This window comes from Pseudophryne corroboree, chromosome 11 (assembly GCF_028390025.1).
Source record: "Pseudophryne corroboree isolate aPseCor3 chromosome 11, aPseCor3.hap2, whole genome shotgun sequence".
NCBI classification, from domain to species: Eukaryota; Metazoa; Chordata; class Amphibia; order Anura; family Myobatrachidae; genus Pseudophryne; species Pseudophryne corroboree.
Genome location: NC_086454.1, coordinates 249,807,894 through 249,828,299, shown reverse-complemented (window position 1 = coordinate 249,828,299; position 20,406 = coordinate 249,807,894). Strand labels below are relative to the sequence as shown.

General features: G+C 40.3%; 24 non-coding genes across 24 annotated transcripts; all 24 read left to right on the top strand.

Annotated features, from left to right (window-relative positions):
• The first annotated feature begins 30 nt into the window (after nt 1-30).
• On the top strand, nt 31-102 carry TRNAD-GUC (transfer RNA aspartic acid (anticodon GUC)). Its single transcript has one exon. It is a non-coding gene; the product is annotated as a tRNA-Asp (tRNA).
• Nucleotides 103-847: 745 nt separating this feature from the next.
• TRNAD-GUC (transfer RNA aspartic acid (anticodon GUC)) lies at nt 848-919 on the top strand. Its single transcript has one exon. It is a non-coding gene; the product is annotated as a tRNA-Asp (tRNA).
• Nucleotides 920-1,657: 738 nt separating this feature from the next.
• Nucleotides 1,658-1,729, top strand: TRNAD-GUC (transfer RNA aspartic acid (anticodon GUC)). Its single transcript has one exon. It is a non-coding gene; the product is annotated as a tRNA-Asp (tRNA).
• A 745-nt stretch (nt 1,730-2,474) lies between these two features.
• Nucleotides 2,475-2,546, top strand: TRNAD-GUC (transfer RNA aspartic acid (anticodon GUC)). Its single transcript has one exon. It is a non-coding gene; the product is annotated as a tRNA-Asp (tRNA).
• A 745-nt stretch (nt 2,547-3,291) lies between these two features.
• TRNAD-GUC (transfer RNA aspartic acid (anticodon GUC)) lies at nt 3,292-3,363 on the top strand. The gene has a single exon. It is a non-coding gene; the product is annotated as a tRNA-Asp (tRNA).
• Nucleotides 3,364-4,101: 738 nt separating this feature from the next.
• On the top strand, nt 4,102-4,173 carry TRNAD-GUC (transfer RNA aspartic acid (anticodon GUC)). Its single transcript has one exon. It is a non-coding gene; the product is annotated as a tRNA-Asp (tRNA).
• Nucleotides 4,174-4,918: 745 nt separating this feature from the next.
• TRNAD-GUC (transfer RNA aspartic acid (anticodon GUC)) lies at nt 4,919-4,990 on the top strand. The gene has a single exon. It is a non-coding gene; the product is annotated as a tRNA-Asp (tRNA).
• A 738-nt stretch (nt 4,991-5,728) lies between these two features.
• Nucleotides 5,729-5,800, top strand: TRNAD-GUC (transfer RNA aspartic acid (anticodon GUC)). Its single transcript has one exon. It is a non-coding gene; the product is annotated as a tRNA-Asp (tRNA).
• Nucleotides 5,801-6,545: 745 nt separating this feature from the next.
• TRNAD-GUC (transfer RNA aspartic acid (anticodon GUC)) lies at nt 6,546-6,617 on the top strand. Its single transcript has one exon. It is a non-coding gene; the product is annotated as a tRNA-Asp (tRNA).
• A 738-nt stretch (nt 6,618-7,355) lies between these two features.
• Nucleotides 7,356-7,427, top strand: TRNAD-GUC (transfer RNA aspartic acid (anticodon GUC)). Its single transcript has one exon. It is a non-coding gene; the product is annotated as a tRNA-Asp (tRNA).
• Nucleotides 7,428-8,172: 745 nt separating this feature from the next.
• TRNAD-GUC (transfer RNA aspartic acid (anticodon GUC)) lies at nt 8,173-8,244 on the top strand. Its single transcript has one exon. It is a non-coding gene; the product is annotated as a tRNA-Asp (tRNA).
• A 745-nt stretch (nt 8,245-8,989) lies between these two features.
• TRNAD-GUC (transfer RNA aspartic acid (anticodon GUC)) lies at nt 8,990-9,061 on the top strand. Its single transcript has one exon. It is a non-coding gene; the product is annotated as a tRNA-Asp (tRNA).
• Nucleotides 9,062-9,793: 732 nt separating this feature from the next.
• TRNAD-GUC (transfer RNA aspartic acid (anticodon GUC)) lies at nt 9,794-9,865 on the top strand. The gene has a single exon. It is a non-coding gene; the product is annotated as a tRNA-Asp (tRNA).
• Nucleotides 9,866-10,610: 745 nt separating this feature from the next.
• On the top strand, nt 10,611-10,682 carry TRNAD-GUC (transfer RNA aspartic acid (anticodon GUC)). Its single transcript has one exon. It is a non-coding gene; the product is annotated as a tRNA-Asp (tRNA).
• A 738-nt stretch (nt 10,683-11,420) lies between these two features.
• Nucleotides 11,421-11,492, top strand: TRNAD-GUC (transfer RNA aspartic acid (anticodon GUC)). Its single transcript has one exon. It is a non-coding gene; the product is annotated as a tRNA-Asp (tRNA).
• Nucleotides 11,493-12,237: 745 nt separating this feature from the next.
• TRNAD-GUC (transfer RNA aspartic acid (anticodon GUC)) lies at nt 12,238-12,309 on the top strand. The gene has a single exon. It is a non-coding gene; the product is annotated as a tRNA-Asp (tRNA).
• A 745-nt stretch (nt 12,310-13,054) lies between these two features.
• On the top strand, nt 13,055-13,126 carry TRNAD-GUC (transfer RNA aspartic acid (anticodon GUC)). The gene has a single exon. It is a non-coding gene; the product is annotated as a tRNA-Asp (tRNA).
• Nucleotides 13,127-13,858: 732 nt separating this feature from the next.
• Nucleotides 13,859-13,930, top strand: TRNAD-GUC (transfer RNA aspartic acid (anticodon GUC)). The gene has a single exon. It is a non-coding gene; the product is annotated as a tRNA-Asp (tRNA).
• A 1,038-nt stretch (nt 13,931-14,968) lies between these two features.
• TRNAD-GUC (transfer RNA aspartic acid (anticodon GUC)) lies at nt 14,969-15,040 on the top strand. Its single transcript has one exon. It is a non-coding gene; the product is annotated as a tRNA-Asp (tRNA).
• A 745-nt stretch (nt 15,041-15,785) lies between these two features.
• Nucleotides 15,786-15,857, top strand: TRNAD-GUC (transfer RNA aspartic acid (anticodon GUC)). The gene has a single exon. It is a non-coding gene; the product is annotated as a tRNA-Asp (tRNA).
• A 738-nt stretch (nt 15,858-16,595) lies between these two features.
• TRNAD-GUC (transfer RNA aspartic acid (anticodon GUC)) lies at nt 16,596-16,667 on the top strand. Its single transcript has one exon. It is a non-coding gene; the product is annotated as a tRNA-Asp (tRNA).
• A 745-nt stretch (nt 16,668-17,412) lies between these two features.
• TRNAD-GUC (transfer RNA aspartic acid (anticodon GUC)) lies at nt 17,413-17,484 on the top strand. Its single transcript has one exon. It is a non-coding gene; the product is annotated as a tRNA-Asp (tRNA).
• A 1,562-nt stretch (nt 17,485-19,046) lies between these two features.
• Nucleotides 19,047-19,118, top strand: TRNAD-GUC (transfer RNA aspartic acid (anticodon GUC)). The gene has a single exon. It is a non-coding gene; the product is annotated as a tRNA-Asp (tRNA).
• Nucleotides 19,119-19,863: 745 nt separating this feature from the next.
• On the top strand, nt 19,864-19,935 carry TRNAD-GUC (transfer RNA aspartic acid (anticodon GUC)). The gene has a single exon. It is a non-coding gene; the product is annotated as a tRNA-Asp (tRNA).
• Nucleotides 19,936-20,406: the final 471 nt, after the last annotated feature.

Sequence of the window (20,406 nt, the reverse complement as noted above, 5' to 3'; positions counted from 1 at the left end):
CCAATTTTGCCTGCAGATTCAAGAAGTTAGTCCTTGTTAGTATAGTGGTGAGTATCCCCGCCTGTCACGCGGGAGACCGGGGTTCGATTCCCCGACGGGGAGAACATTGCAAGTTTTTATCAGGTTCAGAGATTCGTTGCTCAAGGTTATGGAGAATCAAAGTCCGAATCCAATTGTAGCGTGAAAAATATACCACTTGATTTTGAGAGCATAAGAAAGAACCAGAAACACCAATTGCATAGCCTCATTTTTAGTTTGGGTATCACCCCTTGCTTTTATCTAGCATGGCATGTACTGTTTTTGTGCATTACAATATTTGCATATCATCCTCTTACAATTGGCTCATGCTGTAACACAGGAGACAGCTATGTAGTGGACAAGTCTCTTGTGAGCTAAACCTGATTATGACATCACATCAATGTAGCAAAGCTGAAACTATTGTATGCCTACAGAGTATAGACTAAGAGAGAAGTGTCTTTTCCTATGAATTGCAGGCTAAAATGGACTTGCATCCCCTACTTTCAAAGGGAGTAACTGTATAGTAAGTGAGATAGAAAGACCGATATCATGTAAGCTTCCTGGCCATGACCGACCAGTAGAGGATAACAGAAAAAGGTTTTTAATTGAAATGACTATCTTTTTTGCAAAGTGGTATTGTAGTCTTTGTTTCAGCTGAGACAAAAATAAATCTTTTTATCTGCTTCTTATTTAGGGTTTTATGTTAGCTTGATAACATGTAGCACATAATCTCTGTGGCCAATGACACAGACGCATCTCGAGACCTCACCCTGACATGTTTCTGGGTGTATTTTCAGCTCCAATTTTGCCTGCAGATTCAAGAAGTTAGTCCTCGTTAGTATAGTGGTGAGTATCCCCGCCTGTCACGCGGGAGACCGGGGTTCGATTCCCCGACGGGGAGAACATTGCAAGTTTTTATCAGGTTCAGAGATTCGTTGCTCAAGGTTATGGAGAATCAAAGTCCGAATCCAATTGTAGCGTGAAAAATATACCACTTGATTTTGAGAGCATAAGAAAGAACCAGAAACACCAATTGCATAGCCTCATTTTTAGTTTGGGTATCACCCCTTGCTTTTATCTAGCATGGCATGTACTGTTTTTGTGCATTACAATATTTGCATATCATCCTCTTACAATTGGCTCATGCTGTAACACAGGAGACAGCTATGTAGTGGACAAGTCTCTTGTGAGCTAAACCTGATTATGACATCACATCAATGTAGCAAAGCTGAAACTATTGTATGCCTATAGACTGAGAGAGAAGTGTCTTTTCCTATGAATTGCAGGCTAAAATGGACTTGCATCCCCTACTTTCAAAGGGAGTAACTGTATAGTAAGTGAGATAGATAGACCGATATCATGTAAGCTTCCTGGCCATGACCGACCAGTAGAGGATAACAGAAAAAGGTTTTTAATTGAAATAACTATCTTTTTTGCAAAGTGGTATTGTAGTCTTTGTTTCAGCTGAGACAAAAATAAATCTTTTTATCTGCTTCTTATTTAGGGTTTTATGTTAGCTTGATAACATGTAGCACATAATCTCTGTGGCCAATGACACAGACGCATCTCGAGACCTCACCCTGACATGTTTCTGGGTGTATTTTCAGCTCCAATTTTGCCTGCAGATCCAAGAAGTTAGTCCTCGTTAGTATAGTGGTGAGTATCCCCGCCTGTCACGCGGGAGACCGGGGTTCGATTCCCCGACGGGGAGAATATTGCAAGTTTTTATCAGGTTCAGAGATTCGTTGCTCAAGGTTATGGAGAATCAAAGTCCGAATCCAATTGTAGTGTGAAAAATATACCACTTGATTTTGAGAGCATAAGAAAGAACCAGAAACACCAATTGCATAGCCTCGTTTTTAGTTTGGGTATCACCCCTTGCTTTTATCTAGCATGGCATGTACTGTTTTTGTGCATTACAATATTTGCATATCATCCTCTTACAATTGGCTCATGCTGTAACACAGGAGACAGCTATGTAGTGGACAAGTCTCTTGTGAGCTAAACCTGATTATGACATCACATCAATGTAGCAAAGCTGAAACTATTGTATGCCTACAGAGTATAGACTGAGAGAGAAGTGTCTTTTCCTATGAATTGCAGGCTAAAATGGACTTGCATCCCCTACTTTCAAAGGGAGTAACTGTATAGTAAGTGAGATAGATAGACCGATATCATGTAAGCTTCCTGGCCATGACCGACCAGTAGAGGATAACAGAAAAAGGTTTTTAATTGAAATAACTATCTTTTTTGCAAAGTGGTATTGTAGTCTTTGTTTCAGCTGAGACAAAAATAAATCTGTTTATCTGCTTCTTATTTAGGGTTTTATGTTAGCTTGATAACATGTAGCACATAATCTCTGTGGCCAATGACACAGACGCATCTCGAGACCTCACCCTGACATGTTTCTGGGTGTATTTTCAGCTCCAATTTTGCCTGCAGATTCAAGAAGTTAGTCCTCGTTAGTATAGTGGTGAGTATCCCCGCCTGTCACGCGGGAGACCGGGGTTCGATTCCCCGACGGGGAGAACATTGCAAGTTTTTATCAGGTTCAGAGATTCGTTGCTCAAGGTTATGGAGAATCAAAGTCCGAATCCAATTGTAGTGTGAAAAATATACCACTTGATTTTGAGAGCATAAGAAAGAACCAGAAACACCAATTGCATAGCCTCGTTTTTAGTTTGGGTATCACCCCTTGCTTTTATCTAGCATGGCATGTACTGTTTTTGTGCATTACAATATTTGCATATCATCCTCTTACAATTGGCTCATGCTGTAACACAGGAGACAGCTATGTAGTGGACAAGTCTCTTGTGAGCTAAACCTGATTATGACATCACATCAATGTAGCAAAGCTGAAACTATTGTATGCCTACAGAGTATAGACTGAGAGAGAAGTGTCTTTTCCTATGAATTGCAGGCTAAAATGGACTTGCATCCCCTACTTTCAAAGGGAGTAACTGTATAGTAAGTGAGATAGATAGACCGATATCATGTAAGCTTCCTGGCCATGACCGACCAGTAGAGGATAACAGAAAAAGGTTTTTAATTGAAATAACTATCTTTTTTGCAAAGTGGTATTGTAGTCTTTGTTTCAGCTGAGACAAAAATAAATCTGTTTATCTGCTTCTTATTTAGGGTTTTATGTTAGCTTGATAACATGTAGCACATAATCTCTGTGGCCAATGACACAGACGCATCTCGAGACCTCACCCTGACATGTTTCTGGGTGTATTTTCAGCTCCAATTTTGCCTGCAGATTCAAGAAGTTAGTCCTCGTTAGTATAGTGGTGAGTATCCCCGCCTGTCACGCGGGAGACCGGGGTTCGATTCCCCGACGGGGAGAACATTGCAAGTTTTTATCAGGTTCAGAGATTCGTTGCTCAAGGTTATGGAGAATCAAAGTCCGAATCCAATTGTAGCGTGAAAAATATACCACTTGATTTTGAGAGCATAAGAAAGAACCAGAAACACCAATTGCATAGCCTCATTTTTAGTTTGGGTATCACCCCTTGCTTTTATCTAGCATGGCATGTACTGTTTTTGTGCATTACAATATTTGCATATCATCCTCTTACAATTGGCTCATGCTGTAACACAGGAGACAGCTATGTAGTGGACAAGTCTCTTGTGAGCTAAACCTGATTATGACATCACATCAATGTAGCAAAGCTGAAACTATTGTATGCCTATAGACTGAGAGAGAAGTGTCTTTTCCTATGAATTGCAGGCTAAAATGGACTTGCATCCCCTACTTTCAAAGGGAGTAACTGTATAGTAAGTGAGATAGATAGACCGATATCATGTAAGCTTCCTGGCCATGACCGACCAGTAGAGGATAACAGAAAAAGGTTTTTAATTGAAATAACTATCTTTTTTGCAAAGTGGTATTGTAGTCTTTGTTTCAGCTGAGACAAAAATAAATCTTTTTATCTGCTTCTTATTTAGGGTTTTATGTTAGCTTGATAACATGTAGCACATAATCTCTGTGGCCAATGACACAGACGCATCTCGAGACCTCACCCTGACATGTTTCTGGGTGTATTTTCAGCTCCAATTTTGCCTGCAGATCCAAGAAGTTAGTCCTCGTTAGTATAGTGGTGAGTATCCCCGCCTGTCACGCGGGAGACCGGGGTTCGATTCCCCGACGGGGAGAACATTGCAAGTTTTTATCAGGTTCAGAGATTCGTTGCTCAAGGTTATGGAGAATCAAAGTCCGAATCCAATTGTAGCGTGAAAAATATACCACTTGATTTTGAGAGCATAAGAAAGAACCAGAAACACCAATTGCATAGCCTCGTTTTTAGTTTGGGTATCACCCCTTGCTTTTATCTAGCATGGCATGTACTGTTTTTGTGCATTACAATATTTGCATATCATCCTCTTACAATTGGCTCATGCTGTAACAGAGGAGACAGCTATGTAGTGGACAAGTCTCTTGTGAGCTAAACCTGATTATGACTTCACATCAATGTAGCAAAGCTGAAACTATTGTATGCCTACAGAGTATAGACTAAGAGAGAAGTGTCTTTTCCTATGAATTGCAGGCTAAAATGGACTTGCATCCCCTACTTTCAAAGGGAGTAACTGTATAGTAAGTGAGATAGAAAGACCGATATCATGTAAGCTTCCTGGCCATGACCGACCAGTAGAGGATAACAGAAAAAGGTTTTTAATTGAAATGACTATCTATTTTGCAAAGTGGTATTGTAGTCTTTGTTTCAGCTGAGACAAAAATAAATCTTTTTATCTGCTTCTTATTTAGGGTTTTATGTTAGCTTGATAACATGTAGCACATAATCTCTGTGGCCAATGACACAGACGCATCTCGAGACCTCACCCTGACATGTTTCTGGGTGTATTTTCAGCTCCAATTTTGCCTGCAGATTCAAGAAGTTAGTCCTCGTTAGTATAGTGGTGAGTATCCCCGCCTGTCACGCGGGAGACCGGGGTTCGATTCCCCGACGGGGAGAACATTGCAAGTTTTTATCAGGTTCAGAGATTCGTTGCTCAAGGTTATGGAGAATCAAAGTCCGAATCCAATTGTAGCGTGAAAAATATACCACTTGATTTTGAGAGCATAAGAAAGAACCAGAAACACCAATTGCATAGCCTCATTTTTAGTTTGGGTATCACCCCTTGCTTTTATCTAGCATGGCATGTACTGTTTTTGTGCATTACAATATTTGCATATCATCCTCTTACAATTGGCTCATGCTGTAACACAGGAGACAGCTATGTAGTGGACAAGTCTCTTGTGAGCTAAACCTGATTATGACATCACATCAATGTAGCAAAGCTGAAACTATTGTATGCCTATAGACTGAGAGAGAAGTGTCTTTTCCTATGAATTGCAGGCTAAAATGGACTTGCATCCCCTACTTTCAAAGGGAGTAACTGTATAGTAAGTGAGATAGATAGACCGATATCATGTAAGCTTCCTGGCCATGACCGACCAGTAGAGGATAACAGAAAAAGGTTTTTAATTGAAATAACTATCTTTTTTGCAAAGTGGTATTGTAGTCTTTGTTTCAGCTGAGACAAAAATAAATCTTTTTATCTGCTTCTTATTTAGGGTTTTATGTTAGCTTGATAACATGTAGCACATAATCTCTGTGGCCAATGACACAGACGCATCTCGAGACCTCACCCTGACATGTTTCTGGGTGTATTTTCAGCTCCAATTTTGCCTGCAGATCCAAGAAGTTAGTCCTCGTTAGTATAGTGGTGAGTATCCCCGCCTGTCACGCGGGAGACCGGGGTTCGATTCCCCGACGGGGAGAATATTGCAAGTTTTTATCAGGTTCAGAGATTCGTTGCTCAAGGTTATGGAGAATCAAAGTCCGAATCCAATTGTAGTGTGAAAAATATACCACTTGATTTTGAGAGCATAAGAAAGAACCAGAAACACCAATTGCATAGCCTCGTTTTTAGTTTGGGTATCACCCCTTGCTTTTATCTAGCATGGCATGTACTGTTTTTGTGCATTACAATATTTGCATATCATCCTCTTACAATTGGCTCATGCTGTAACACAGGAGACAGCTATGTAGTGGACAAGTCTCTTGTGAGCTAAACCTGATTATGACATCACATCAATGTAGCAAAGCTGAAACTATTGTATGCCTACAGAGTATAGACTGAGAGAGAAGTGTCTTTTCCTATGAATTGCAGGCTAAAATGGACTTGCATCCCCTACTTTCAAAGGGAGTAACTGTATAGTAAGTGAGATAGATAGACCGATATCATGTAAGCTTCCTGGCCATGACCGACCAGTAGAGGATAACAGAAAAAGGTTTTTAATTGAAATAACTATCTTTTTTGCAAAGTGGTATTGTAGTCTTTGTTTCAGCTGAGACAAAAATAAATCTGTTTATCTGCTTCTTATTTAGGGTTTTATGTTAGCTTGATAACATGTAGCACATAATCTCTGTGGCCAATGACACAGACGCATCTCGAGACCTCACCCTGACATGTTTCTGGGTGTATTTTCAGCTCCAATTTTGCCTGCAGATTCAAGAAGTTAGTCCTCGTTAGTATAGTGGTGAGTATCCCCGCCTGTCACGCGGGAGACCGGGGTTCGATTCCCCGACGGGGAGAACATTGCAAGTTTTTATCAGGTTCAGAGATTCGTTGCTCAAGGTTATGGAGAATCAAAGTCCGAATCCAATTGTAGCGTGAAAAATATACCACTTGATTTTGAGAGCATAAGAAAGAACCAGAAACACCAATTGCATAGCCTCATTTTTAGTTTGGGTATCACCCCTTGCTTTTATCTAGCATGGCATGTACTGTTTTTGTGCATTACAATATTTGCATATCATCCTCTTACAATTGGCTCATGCTGTAACACAGGAGACAGCTATGTAGTGGACAAGTCTCTTGTGAGCTAAACCTGATTATGACATCACATCAATGTAGCAAAGCTGAAACTATTGTATGCCTATAGACTGAGAGAGAAGTGTCTTTTCCTATGAATTGCAGGCTAAAATGGACTTGCATCCCCTACTTTCAAAGGGAGTAACTGTATAGTAAGTGAGATAGAAAGACCGATATCATGTAAGCTTCCTGGCCATGACCGACCAGTAGAGGATAACAGAAAAAGGTTTTTAATTGAAATGACTATCTTTTTTGCAAAGTGGTATTGTAGTCTTTGTTTCAGCTGAGACAAAAATAAATCTTTTTATCTGCTTCTTATTTAGGGTTTTATGTTAGCTTGATAACATGTAGCACATAATCTCTGTGGCCAATGACACAGACGCATCTCGAGACCTCACCCTGACATGTTTCTGGGTGTATTTTCAGCTCCAATTTTGCCTGCAGATTCAAGAAGTTAGTCCTCGTTAGTATAGTGGTGAGTATCCCCGCCTGTCACGCGGGAGACTGGGGTTCGATTCCCCGACGGGGAGAACATTGCAAGTTTTTATCAGGTTCAGAGATTCGTTGCTCAAGGTTATGGAGAATCAAAGTCCGAATCCAATTGTAGCGTGAAAAATATACCACTTGATTTTGAGAGCATAAGAAAGAACCAGAAACACCAATTGCATAGCCTCGTTTTTAGTTTGGGTATCACCCCTTGCTTTTATCTAGCATGGCATGTACTGTTTTTGTGCATTACAATATTTGCATATCATCCTCTTACAATTGGCTCATGCTGTAACAGAGGAGACAGCTATGTAGTGGACAAGTCTCTTGTGAGCTAAACCTGATTATGACATCACATCAATGTAGCAAAGCTGAAACTATTGTATGCCTACAGAGTATAGACTGAGAGAGAAGTGTCTTTTCCTATGAATTGCAGGCTAAAATGGACTTGCATCCCCTACTTTCAAAGGGAGTAACTGGATAGTAAGTTAGATAGATAGACCGATATCATGTAAGCTTCCTGGCCATGACCGACCAGTAGAGGATAACAGAAAAAGGTTTTTAATTGAAATGACTATCTTTTTTGCAAAGTGGTATTGTAGTCTTTGTTTCAGCTGAGACAAAAATAAATCTTTTTATCTGCTTCTTATTTAGGGTTTTATGTTAGCTTGATAACATGTAGCACATAATCTCTGTGGCCAATGACACAGACGCATCTCGAGACCTCACCCTGACATGTTTCTGGGTGTATTTTCAGCTCCAATTTTGCCTGCAGATTCAAGAAGTTAGTCCTCGTTAGTATAGTGGTGAGTATCCCCGCCTGTCACGCGGGAGACTGGGGTTCGATTCCCCGACGGGGAGAACATTGCAAGTTTTTATCAGGTTCAGAGATTCGTTGCTCAAGGTTATGGAGAATCAAAGTCCGAATCCAATTGTAGCGTGAAAAATATACCACTTGATTTTGAGAGCATAAGAAAGAACCAGAAACACCAATTGCATAGCCTCGTTTTTAGTTTGGGTATCACCCCTTGCTTTTATCTAGCATGGCATGTACTGTTTTTGTGCATTACAATATTTGCATATCATCCTCTTACAATTGGCTCATGCTGTAACACAGGAGACAGCTATGTAGTGGACAAGTCTCTTGTGAGCTAAACCTGATTATGACATCACATCAATGTAGCAAAGCTGAAACTATTGTATGCCTACAGAGTATAGACTGAGAGAGAAGTGTCTTTTCCTATGAATTGCAGGCTAAAATGGACTTGCATCCCCTACTTTCAAAGGGAGTAACTGTATAGTAAGTGAGATAGATAGACCGATATCATGTAAGCTTCCTGGCCATGACCGACCAGTAGAGGATAACAGAAAAAGGTTTTTAATTGAAATAACTATCTTTTTTGCAAAGTGGTATTGTAGTCTTTGTTTCAGCTGAGACAAAAATAAATCTGTTTATCTGCTTCTTATTTAGGGTTTTATGTTAGCTTGATAACATGTAGCACATAATCTCTGTGGCCAATGACACAGACGCATCTCGAGACCTCACCCTGACATGTTTCTGGGTGTATTTTCAGCTCCAATTTTGCCTGCAGATTCAAGAAGTTAGTCCTCGTTAGTATAGTGGTGAGTATCCCCGCCTGTCACGCGGGAGACCGGGGTTCGATTCCCCGACGGGGAGAACATTGCAAGTTTTTATCAGGTTCAGAGATTCGTTGCTCAAGGTTATGGAGAATCAAAGTCCGAATCCAATTGTAGCGTGAAAAATATACCACTTGATTTTGAGAGCATAAGAAAGAAACACCAATTGCATAGCCTCATTTTTAGTTTGGGTATCACCCCTTGCTTTTATCTAGCATGGCATGTACTGTTTTTGTGCATTACAATATTTGCATATCATCCTCTTACAATTGGCTCATGCTGTAACACAGGAGACAGCTATGTAGTGGACAAGTCTCTTGTGAGCTAAACCTGATTATGACATCACATCAATGTAGCAAAGCTGAAACTATTGTATGCCTATAGACTGAGAGAGAAGTGTCTTTTCCTATGAATTGCAGGCTAAAATGGACTTGCATCCCCTACTTTCAAAGGGAGTAACTGTATAGTAAGTGAGATAGATAGACCGATATCATGTAAGCTTCCTGGCCATGACCGACCAGTAGAGGATAACAGAAAAAGGTTTTTAATTGAAATAACTATCTTTTTTGCAAAGTGGTATTGTAGTCTTTGTTTCAGCTGAGACAAAAATAAATCTTTTTATCTGCTTCTTATTTAGGGTTTTATGTTAGCTTGATAACATGTAGCACATAATCTCTGTGGCCAATGACACAGACGCATCTCGAGACCTCACCCTGACATGTTTCTGGGTGTATTTTCAGCTCCAATTTTGCCTGCAGATCCAAGAAGTTAGTCCTCGTTAGTATAGTGGTGAGTATCCCCGCCTGTCACGCGGGAGACCGGGGTTCGATTCCCCGACGGGGAGAACATTGCAAGTTTTTATCAGGTTCAGAGATTCGTTGCTCAAGGTTATGGAGAATCAAAGTCCGAATGCAATTGTAGTGTGAAAAATATACCACTTGATTTTGAGAGCATAAGAAAGAACCAGAAACACCAATTGCATAGCCTCGTTTTTAGTTTGGGTATCACCCCTTGCTTTTATCTAGCATGGCATGTACTGTTTTTGTGCATTACAATATTTGCATATCATCCTCTTACAATTGGCTCATGCTGTAACACAGGAGACAGCTATGTAGTGGACAAGTCTCTTGTGAGCTAAACCTGATTATGACATCACATCAATGTAGCAAAGCTGAAACTATTGTATGCCTACAGAGTATAGACTGAGAGAGAAGTGTCTTTTCCTATGAATTGCAGGCTAAAATGGACTTGCATCCCCTACTTTCAAAGGGAGTAACTGGATAGTAAGTTAGATAGATAGACCGATATCATGTAAGCTTCCTGGCCATGACCGACCAGTAGAGGATAACAGAAAAAGGTTTTTAATTGAAATGACTATCTTTTTTGCAAAGTGGTATTGTAGTCTTTGTTTCAGCTGAGACAAAAATAAATCTTTTTATCTGCTTCTTATTTAGGGTTTTATGTTAGCTTGATAACATGTAGCACATAATCTCTGTGGCCAATGACACAGACGCATCTCGAGACCTCACCCTGACATGTTTCTGGGTGTATTTTCAGCTCCAATTTTGCCTGCAGATTCAAGAAGTTAGTCCTCGTTAGTATAGTGGTGAGTATCCCCGCCTGTCACGCGGGAGACTGGGGTTCGATTCCCCGACGGGGAGAACATTGCAAGTTTTTATCAGGTTCAGAGATTCGTTGCTCAAGGTTATGGAGAATCAAAGTCCGAATCCAATTGTAGCGTGAAAAATATACCACTTGATTTTGAGAGCATAAGAAAGAACCAGAAACACCAATTGCATAGCCTCATTTTTAGTTTGGGTATCACCCCTTGCTTTTATCTAGCATGGCATGTACTGTTTTTGTGCATTACAATATTTGCATATCATCCTCTTACAATTGGCTCATGCTGTAACACAGGAGACAGCTATGTAGTGGACAAGTCTCTTGTGAGCTAAACCTGATTATGACATCACATCAATGTAGCAAAGCTGAAACTATTGTATGCCTATAGACTGAGAGAGAAGTGTCTTTTCCTATGAATTGCAGGCTAAAATGGACTTGCATCCCCTACTTTCAAAGGGAGTAACTGTATAGTAAGTGAGATAGAAAGACCGATATCATGTAAGCTTCCTGGCCATGACCGACCAGTAGAGGATAACAGAAAAAGGTTTTTAATTGAAATGACTATCTTTTTTGCAAAGTGGTATTGTAGTCTTTGTTTCAGCTGAGACAAAAATAAATCTTTTTATCTGCTTCTTATTTAGGGTTTTATGTTAGCTTGATAACATGTAGCACATAATCTCTGTGGCCAATGACACAGACGCATCTCGAGACCTCACCCTGACATGTTTCTGGGTGTATTTTCAGCTCCAATTTTGCCTGCAGATTCAAGAAGTTAGTCCTCGTTAGTATAGTGGTGAGTATCCCCGCCTGTCACGCGGGAGACTGGGGTTCGATTCCCCGACGGGGAGAACATTGCAAGTTTTTATCAGGTTCAGAGATTCGTTGCTCAAGGTTATGGAGAATCAAAGTCCGAATCCAATTGTAGCGTGAAAAATATACCACTTGATTTTGAGAGCATAAGAAAGAACCAGAAACACCAATTGCATAGCCTCGTTTTTAGTTTGGGTATCACCCCTTGCTTTTATCTAGCATGGCATGTACTGTTTTTGTGCATTACAATATTTGCATATCATCCTCTTACAATTGGCTCATGCTGTAACAGAGGAGACAGCTATGTAGTGGACAAGTCTCTTGTGAGCTAAACCTGATTATGACATCACATCAATGTAGCAAAGCTGAAACTATTGTATGCCTACAGAGTATAGACTGAGAGAGAAGTGTCTTTTCCTATGAATTGCAGGCTAAAATGGACTTGCATCCCCTACTTTCAAAGGGAGTAACTGGATAGTAAGTTAGATAGATAGACCGATATCATGTAAGCTTCCTGGCCATGACCGACCAGTAGAGGATAACAGAAAAAGGTTTTTAATTGAAATGACTATCTTTTTTGCAAAGTGGTATTGTAGTCTTTGTTTCAGCTGAGACAAAAATAAATCTTTTTATCTGCTTCTTATTTAGGGTTTTATGTTAGCTTGATAACATGTAGCACATAATCTCTGTGGCCAATGACACAGACGCATCTCGAGACCTCACCCTGACATGTTTCTGGGTGTATTTTCAGCTCCAATTTTGCCTGCAGATTCAAGAAGTTAGTCCTCGTTAGTATAGTGGTGAGTATCCCCGCCTGTCACGCGGGAGACTGGGGTTCGATTCCCCGACGGGGAGAACATTGCAAGTTTTTATCAGGTTCAGAGATTCGTTGCTCAAGGTTATGGAGAATCAAAGTCCGAATCCAATTGTAGCGTGAAAAATATACCACTTGATTTTGAGAGCATAAGAAAGAACCAGAAACACCAATTGCATAGCCTCGTTTTTAGTTTGGGTATCACCCCTTGCTTTTATCTAGCATGGCATGTACTGTTTTTGTGCATTACAATATTTGCATATCATCCTCTTACAATTGGCTCATGCTGTAACACAGGAGACAGCTATGTAGTGGACAAGTCTCTTGTGAGCTAAACCTGATTATGACATCACATCAATGTAGCAAAGCTGAAACTATTGTATGCCTACAGAGTATAGACTGAGAGAGAAGTGTCTTTTCCTATGAATTGCAGGCTAAAATGGACTTGCATCCCCTACTTTCAAAGGGAGTAACTGTATAGTAAGTGAGATAGATAGACCGATATCATGTAAGCTTCCTGGCCATGACCGACCAGTAGAGGATAACAGAAAAAGGTTTTTAATTGAAATAACTATCTTTTTTGCAAAGTGGTATTGTAGTCTTTGTTTCAGCTGAGACAAAAATAAATCTGTTTATCTGCTTCTTATTTAGGGTTTTATGTTAGCTTGATAACATGTAGCACATAATCTCTGTGGCCAATGACACAGACGCATCTCGAGACCTCACCCTGACATGTTTCTGGGTGTATTTTCAGCTCCAATTTTGCCTGCAGATTCAAGAAGTTAGTCCTCGTTAGTATAGTGGTGAGTATCCCCGCCTGTCACGCGGGAGACCGGGGTTCGATTCCCCGACGGGGAGAACATTGCAAGTTTTTATCAGGTTCAGAGATTCGTTGCTCAAGGTTATGGAGAATCAAAGTCCGAATCCAATTGTAGCGTGAAAAATATACCACTTGATTTTGAGAGCATAAGAAAGAAACACCAATTGCATAGCCTCATTTTTAGTTTGGGTATCACCCCTTGCTTTTATCTAGCATGGCATGTACTGTTTTTGTGCATTACAATATTTGCATATCATCCTCTTACAATTGGCTCATGCTGTAACACAGGAGACAGCTATGTAGTGGACAAGTCTCTTGTGAGCTAAACCTGATTATGACATCACATCAATGTAGCAAAGCTGAAACTATTGTATGCCTATAGACTGAGAGAGAAGTGTCTTTTCCTATGAATTGCAGGCTAAAATGGACTTGCATCCCCTACTTTCAAAGGGAGTAACTGTATAGTAAGTGAGATAGATAGACCGATATCATGTAAGCTTCCTGGCCATGACCGACCAGTAGAGGATAACAGAAAAAGGTTTTTAATTGAAATAACTATCTTTTTTGCAAAGTGGTATTGTAGTCTTTGTTTCAGCTGAGACAAAAATAAATCTTTTTATCTGCTTCTTATTTAGGGTTTTATGTTAGCTTGATAACATGTAGCACATAATCTCTGTGGCCAATGACACAGACGCATCTCGAGACCTCACCCTGACATGTTTCTGGGTGTATTTTCAGCTCCAATTTTGCCTGCAGATCCAAGAAGTTAGTCCTCGTTAGTATAGTGGTGAGTATCCCCGCCTGTCACGCGGGAGACCGGGGTTCGATTCCCCGACGGGGAGAACATTGCAAGTTTTTATCAGGTTCAGAGATTCGTTGCTCAAGGTTATGGAGAATCAAAGTCCGAATCCAATTGTAGTGTGAAAAATATACCACTTGATTTTGAGAGCATAAGAAAGAACCAGAAACACCAATTGCATAGCCTCGTTTTTAGTTTGGGTATCACCCCTTGCTTTTATCTAGCATGGCATGTACTGTTTTTGTGCATTACAATATTTGCATATCATCCTCTTACAATTGGCTCATGCTGTAACACAGGAGACAGCTATGTAGTGGACAAGTCTCTTGTCCCCGACGGGGAGAACATTGCAAGTTTTTATCAGGTTCAGAGATTCGTTGCTCAAGGTTATGGAGAATCAAAGTCCGAATCCAATTGTAGCGTGAAAAATATACCACTTGATTTTGAGAGCATAAGAAAGAACCAGAAACACCAATTGCATAGCCTCATTTTTAGTTTGGGTATCACCCCTTGCTTTTATCTAGCATGGCATGTACTGTTTTTGTGCATTACAATATTTGCATATCATCCTCTTACAATTGGCTCATGCTGTAACACAGGAGACAGCTATGTAGTGGACAAGTCTCTTGTGAGCTAAACCTGATTATGACATCACATCAATGTAGCAAAGCTGAAACTATTGTATGCCTATAGACTGAGAGAGAAGTGTCTTTTCCTATGAATTGCAGGCTAAAATGGACTTGCATCCCCTACTTTCAAAGGGAGTAACTGTATAGTAAGTGAGATAGATAGACCGATATCATGTAAGCTTCCTGGCCATGACCGACCAGTAGAGGATAACAGAAAAAGGTTTTTAATTGAAATAACTATCTTTTTTGCAAAGTGGTATTGTAGTCTTTGTTTCAGCTGAGACAAAAATAAATCTTTTTATCTGCTTCTTATTTAGGGTTTTATGTTAGCTTGATAACATGTAGCACATAATCTCTGTGGCCAATGACACAGACGCATCTCGAGACCTCACCCTGACATGTTTCTGGGTGTATTTTCAGCTCCAATTTTGCCTGCAGATCCAAGAAGTTAGTCCTCGTTAGTATAGTGGTGAGTATCCCCGCCTGTCACGCGGGAGACCGGGGTTCGATTCCCCGACGGGGAGAATATTGCAAGTTTTTATCAGGTTCAGAGATTCGTTGCTCAAGGTTATGGAGAATCAAAGTCCGAATCCAATTGTAGTGTGAAAAATATACCACTTGATTTTGAGAGCATAAGAAAGAACCAGAAACACCAATTGCATAGCCTCGTTTTTAGTTTGGGTATCACCCCTTGCTTTTATCTAGCATGGCATGTACTGTTTTTGTGCATTACAATATTTGCATATCATCCTCTTACAATTGGCTCATGCTGTAACACAGGAGACAGCTATGTAGTGGACAAGTCTCTTGTGAGCTAAACCTGATTATGACATCACATCAATGTAGCAAAGCTGAAACTATTGTATGCCTACAGAGTATAGACTGAGAGAGAAGTGTCTTTTCCTATGAATTGCAGGCTAAAATGGACTTGCATCCCCTACTTTCAAAGGGAGTAACTGTATAGTAAGTGAGATAGATAGACCGATATCATGTAAGCTTCCTGGCCATGACCGACCAGTAGAGGATAACAGAAAAAGGTTTTTAATTGAAATAACTATCTTTTTTGCAAAGTGGTATTGTAGTCTTTGTTTCAGCTGAGACAAAAATAAATCTGTTTATCTGCTTCTTATTTAGGGTTTTATGTTAGCTTGATAACATGTAGCACATAATCTCTGTGGCCAATGACACAGACGCATCTCGAGACCTCACCCTGACATGTTTCTGGGTGTATTTTCAGCTCCAATTTTGCCTGCAGATTCAAGAAGTTAGTCCTCGTTAGTATAGTGGTGAGTATCCCCGCCTGTCACGCGGGAGACCGGGGTTCGATTCCCCGACGGGGAGAACATTGCAAGTTTTTATCAGGTTCAGAGATTCGTTGCTCAAGGTTATGGAGAATCAAAGTCCGAATCCAATTGTAGCGTGAAAAATATACCACTTGATTTTGAGAGCATAAGAAAGAACCAGAAACACCAATTGCATAGCCTCATTTTTAGTTTGGGTATCACCCCTTGCTTTTATCTAGCATGGCATGTACTGTTTTTGTGCATTACAATATTTGCATATCATCCTCTTACAATTGGCTCATGCTGTAACACAGGAGACAGCTATGTAGTGGACAAGTCTCTTGTGAGCTGAACCTGATTATGACATCACATCAATGTAGCAAAGCTGAAACTATTGTATGCCTATAGACTGAGAGAGAAGTGTCTTTTCCTATGAATTGCAGGCTAAAATGGACTTGCATCCCCTACTTTCAAAGGGAGTAACTGTATAGTAAGTGAGATAGATAGACCGATATCATGTAAGCTTCCTGGCCATGACCGACCAGTAGAGGATAACAGAAAAAGGTTTTTAATTGAAATAACTATCTTTTTTGCAAAGTGGTATTGTAGTCTTTGTTTCAGCTGAGACAAAAATAAATCTTTTTATCTGCTTCTTATTTAGGGTTTTATGATAGCTTGATAACATGTAGCACATAATCTCTGTGGCCAATGACACAGACGCATCTCGAGACCTCACCCTGACATGTTTCTGGGTGTATTTTCAGCTCCAATTTTGCCTGCAGATCCAAGAAGTTAGTCCTCGTTAGTATAGTGGTGAGTATCCCCGCCTGTCACGCGGGAGACCGGGGTTCGATTCCCCGACGGGGAGAACATTGCAAGTTTTTATCAGGTTCAGAGATTCGTTGCTCAAGGTTATGGAGAATCAAAGTCCGAATCCAATTGTAGTGTGAAAAATATACCACTTGATTTTGAGAGCATAAGAAAGAACCAGAAACACCAATTGCATAGCCTCGTTTTTAGTTTGGGTATCACCCCTTGCTTTTATCTAGCATGGCATGTACTGTTTTTGTGCATTACAATATTTGCATATCATCCTCTTACAATTGGCTCATGCTGTAACACAGGAGACAGCTATGTAGTGGACAAGTCTCTTGTGAGCTAAACCTGATTATGACATCACATCAATGTAGCAAAGCTGAAACTATTGTATGCCTACAGAGTATAGACTGAGAGAGAAGTGTCTTTTCCTATGAATTGCAGGCTAAAATGGACTTGCATCCCCTACTTTCAAAGGGAGTAACTGTATAGTAAGTGAGATAGAAAGACCGATATCATGTAAGCTTCCTGGCCATGACCGACCAGTAGAGGATAACAGAAAAAGGTTTTTAATTGAAATGACTATCTTTTTTGCAAAGTGGTATTGTAGTCTTTGTTTCAGCTGAGACAAAAATAAATCTTTTTATCTGCTTCTTATTTAGGGTTTTATGTTAGCTTGATAACATGTAGCACATAATCTCTGTGGCCAATGACACAGACGCATCTCGAGACCTCACCCTGACATGTTTCTGGGTGTATTTTCAGCTCCAATTTTGCCTGCAGATTCAAGAAGTTAGTCCTCGTTAGTATAGTGGTGAGTATCCCCGCCTGTCACGCGGGAGACTGGGGTTCGATTCCCCGACGGGGAGAACATTGCAAGTTTTTATCAGGTTCAGAGATTCGTTGCTCAAGGTTATGGAGAATCAAAGTCCGAATCCAATTGTAGCGTGAAAAATATACCACTTGATTTTGAGAGCATAAGAAAGAACCAGAAACACCAATTGCATAGCCTCGTTTTTAGTTTGGGTATCACCCCTTGCTTTTATCTAGCATGGCATGTACTGTTTTTGTGCATTACAATATTTGCATATCATCCTCTTACAATTGGCTCATGCTGTAACAGAGGAGACAGCTATGTAGTGGACAAGTCTCTTGTGAGCTAAACCTGATTATGACATCACATCAATGTAGCAAAGCTGAAACTATTGTATGCCTACAGAGTATAGACTGAGAGAGAAGTGTCTTTTCCTATGAATTGCAGGCTAAAATGGACTTGCATCCCCTACTTTCAAAGGGAGTAACTGGATAGTAAGTGAGATAGATAGACCGATATCATGTAAGCTTCCTGGCCATGACCGACCAGTAGAGGATAACAGAAAAAGGTTTTTAATTGAAATGACTATCTTTTTTGCAAAGTGGTATTGTAGTCTTTGTTTCAGCTGAGACAAAAATAAATCTTTTTATCTGCTTCTTATTTAGGGTTTTATGTTAGCTTGATAACATGTAGCACATAATCTCTGTGGCCAATGACACAGACGCATCTCGAGACCTCACCCTGACATGTTTCTGGGTGTATTTTCAGCTCCAATTTTGCCTGCAGATTCAAGAAGTTAGTCCTCGTTAGTATAGTGGTGAGTATCCCCACCTGTCACGCGGGAGACTGGGGTTCGATTCCCCGACGGGGAGAACATTGCAAGTTTTTATCAGGTTCAGAGATTCGTTGCTCAAGGTTATGGAGAATCAAAGTCCGAATCCAATTGTAGCGTGAAAAATATACCACTTGATTTTGAGAGCATAAGAAAGAACCAGAAACACCAATTGCATAGCCTCGTTTTTAGTTTGGGTATCACCCCTTGCTTTTATCTAGCATGGCATGTACTGTTTTTGTGCATTACAATATTTGCATATCATCCTCTTACAATTGGCTCATGCTGTAACAGAGGAGACAGCTATGTAGTGGACAAGTCTCTTGTGAGCTAAACCTGATTATGACATCACATCAATGTAGCAAAGCTGAAACTATTGTATGCCTACAGAGTATAGACTGAGAGAGAAGTGTCTTTTCCTATGAATTGCAGGCTAAAATGGACTTGCATCCCCTACTTTCAAAGGGAGTAACTGGATAGTAAGTGAGATAGATAGACCGATATCATGTAAGCTTCCTGGCCATGACCGACCAGTAGAGGATAACAGAAAAAGGTTTTTAATTGAAATGACTATCTTTTTTGCAAAGTGGTATTGTAGTCTTTGTTTCAGCTGAGACAAAAATAAATCTGTTTATCTGCTTCTTATTTAGGGTTTTATGTTAGCTTGATAACATGTAGCACATAATCTCTGTGGCCAATGACACAGACGCATCTCGAGACCTCACCCTGACATGTTTCTGGGTGTATTTTCAGCTCCAATTTTGCCTGCAGATTCAAGAAGTTAGTCCTTGTTAGTATAGTGGTGAGTATCCCCGCCTGTCACGCGGGAGACCGGGGTTCGATTCCCCGACGGGGAGAACATTGCAAGTTTTTATCAGGTTCAGAGATTCGTTGCTCAAGGTTATGGAGAATCAAAGTCCGAATCCAATTGTAGTGTGAAAAATATACCACTTGATTTTGAGAGCATAAGAAAGAACCAGAAACACCAATTGCATAGCCTCGTTTTTAGTTTGGGTATCACCCCTTGCTTTTATCTAGCATGGCATGTACTGTTTTTGTGCATTACAATATTTGCATATCATCCTCTTACAATTGGCTCATGCTGTAACACAGGAGACAGCTATGTAGTGGACAAGTCTCTTGTGAGCTAAACCTGATTATGACATCACATCAATGTAGCAAAGCTGAAACTATTGTATGCCTACAGAGTATAGACTAAGAGAGAAGTGTCTTTTCCTATGAATTGCAGGCTAAAATGGACTTGCATCCCCTACTTTCAAAGGGAGTAACTGTATAGTAAGTGAGATAGAAAGACCGATATCATGTAAGCTTCCTGGCCATGACCGACCAGTAGAGGATAACAGAAAAAGGTTTTTAATTGAAATGACTATCTTTTTTGCAAAGTGGTATTGTAGTCTTTGTTTCAGCTGAGACAAAAATAAATCTTTTTATCTGCTTCTTATTTAGGGTTTTATGTTAGCTTGATAACATGTAGCACATAATCTCTGTGGCCAATGACACAGACGCATCTCGAGACCTCACCCTGACATGTTTCTGGGTGTATTTTCAGCTCCAATTTTGCCTGCAGATTCAAGAAGTTAGTCCTCGTTAGTATAGTGGTGAGTATCCCCGCCTGTCACGCGGGAGACCGGGGTTCGATTCCCCGACGGGGAGAACATTGCAAGTTTTTATCAGGTTCAGAGATTCGTTGCTCAAGGTTATGGAGAATCAAAGTCCGAATCCAATTGTAGCGTGAAAAATATACCACTTGATTTTGAGAGCATAAGAAAGAACCAGAAACACCAATTGCATAGCCTCATTTTTAGTTTGGGTATCACCCCTTGCTTTTATCTAGCATGGCATGTACTGTTTTTGTGCATTACAATATTTGCATATCATCCTCTTACAATTGGCTCATGCTGTAACACAGGAGACAGCTATGTAGTGGACAAGTCTCTTGTGAGCTAAACCTGATTATGACATCACATCAATGTAGCAAAGCTGAAACTATTGTATGCCTATAGACTGAGAGAGAAGTGTCTTTTCCTATGAATTGCAGGCTAAAATGGACTTGCATCCCCTACTTTCAAAGGGAGTAACTGTATAGTAAGTGAGATAGATAGACCGATATCATGTAAGCTTCCT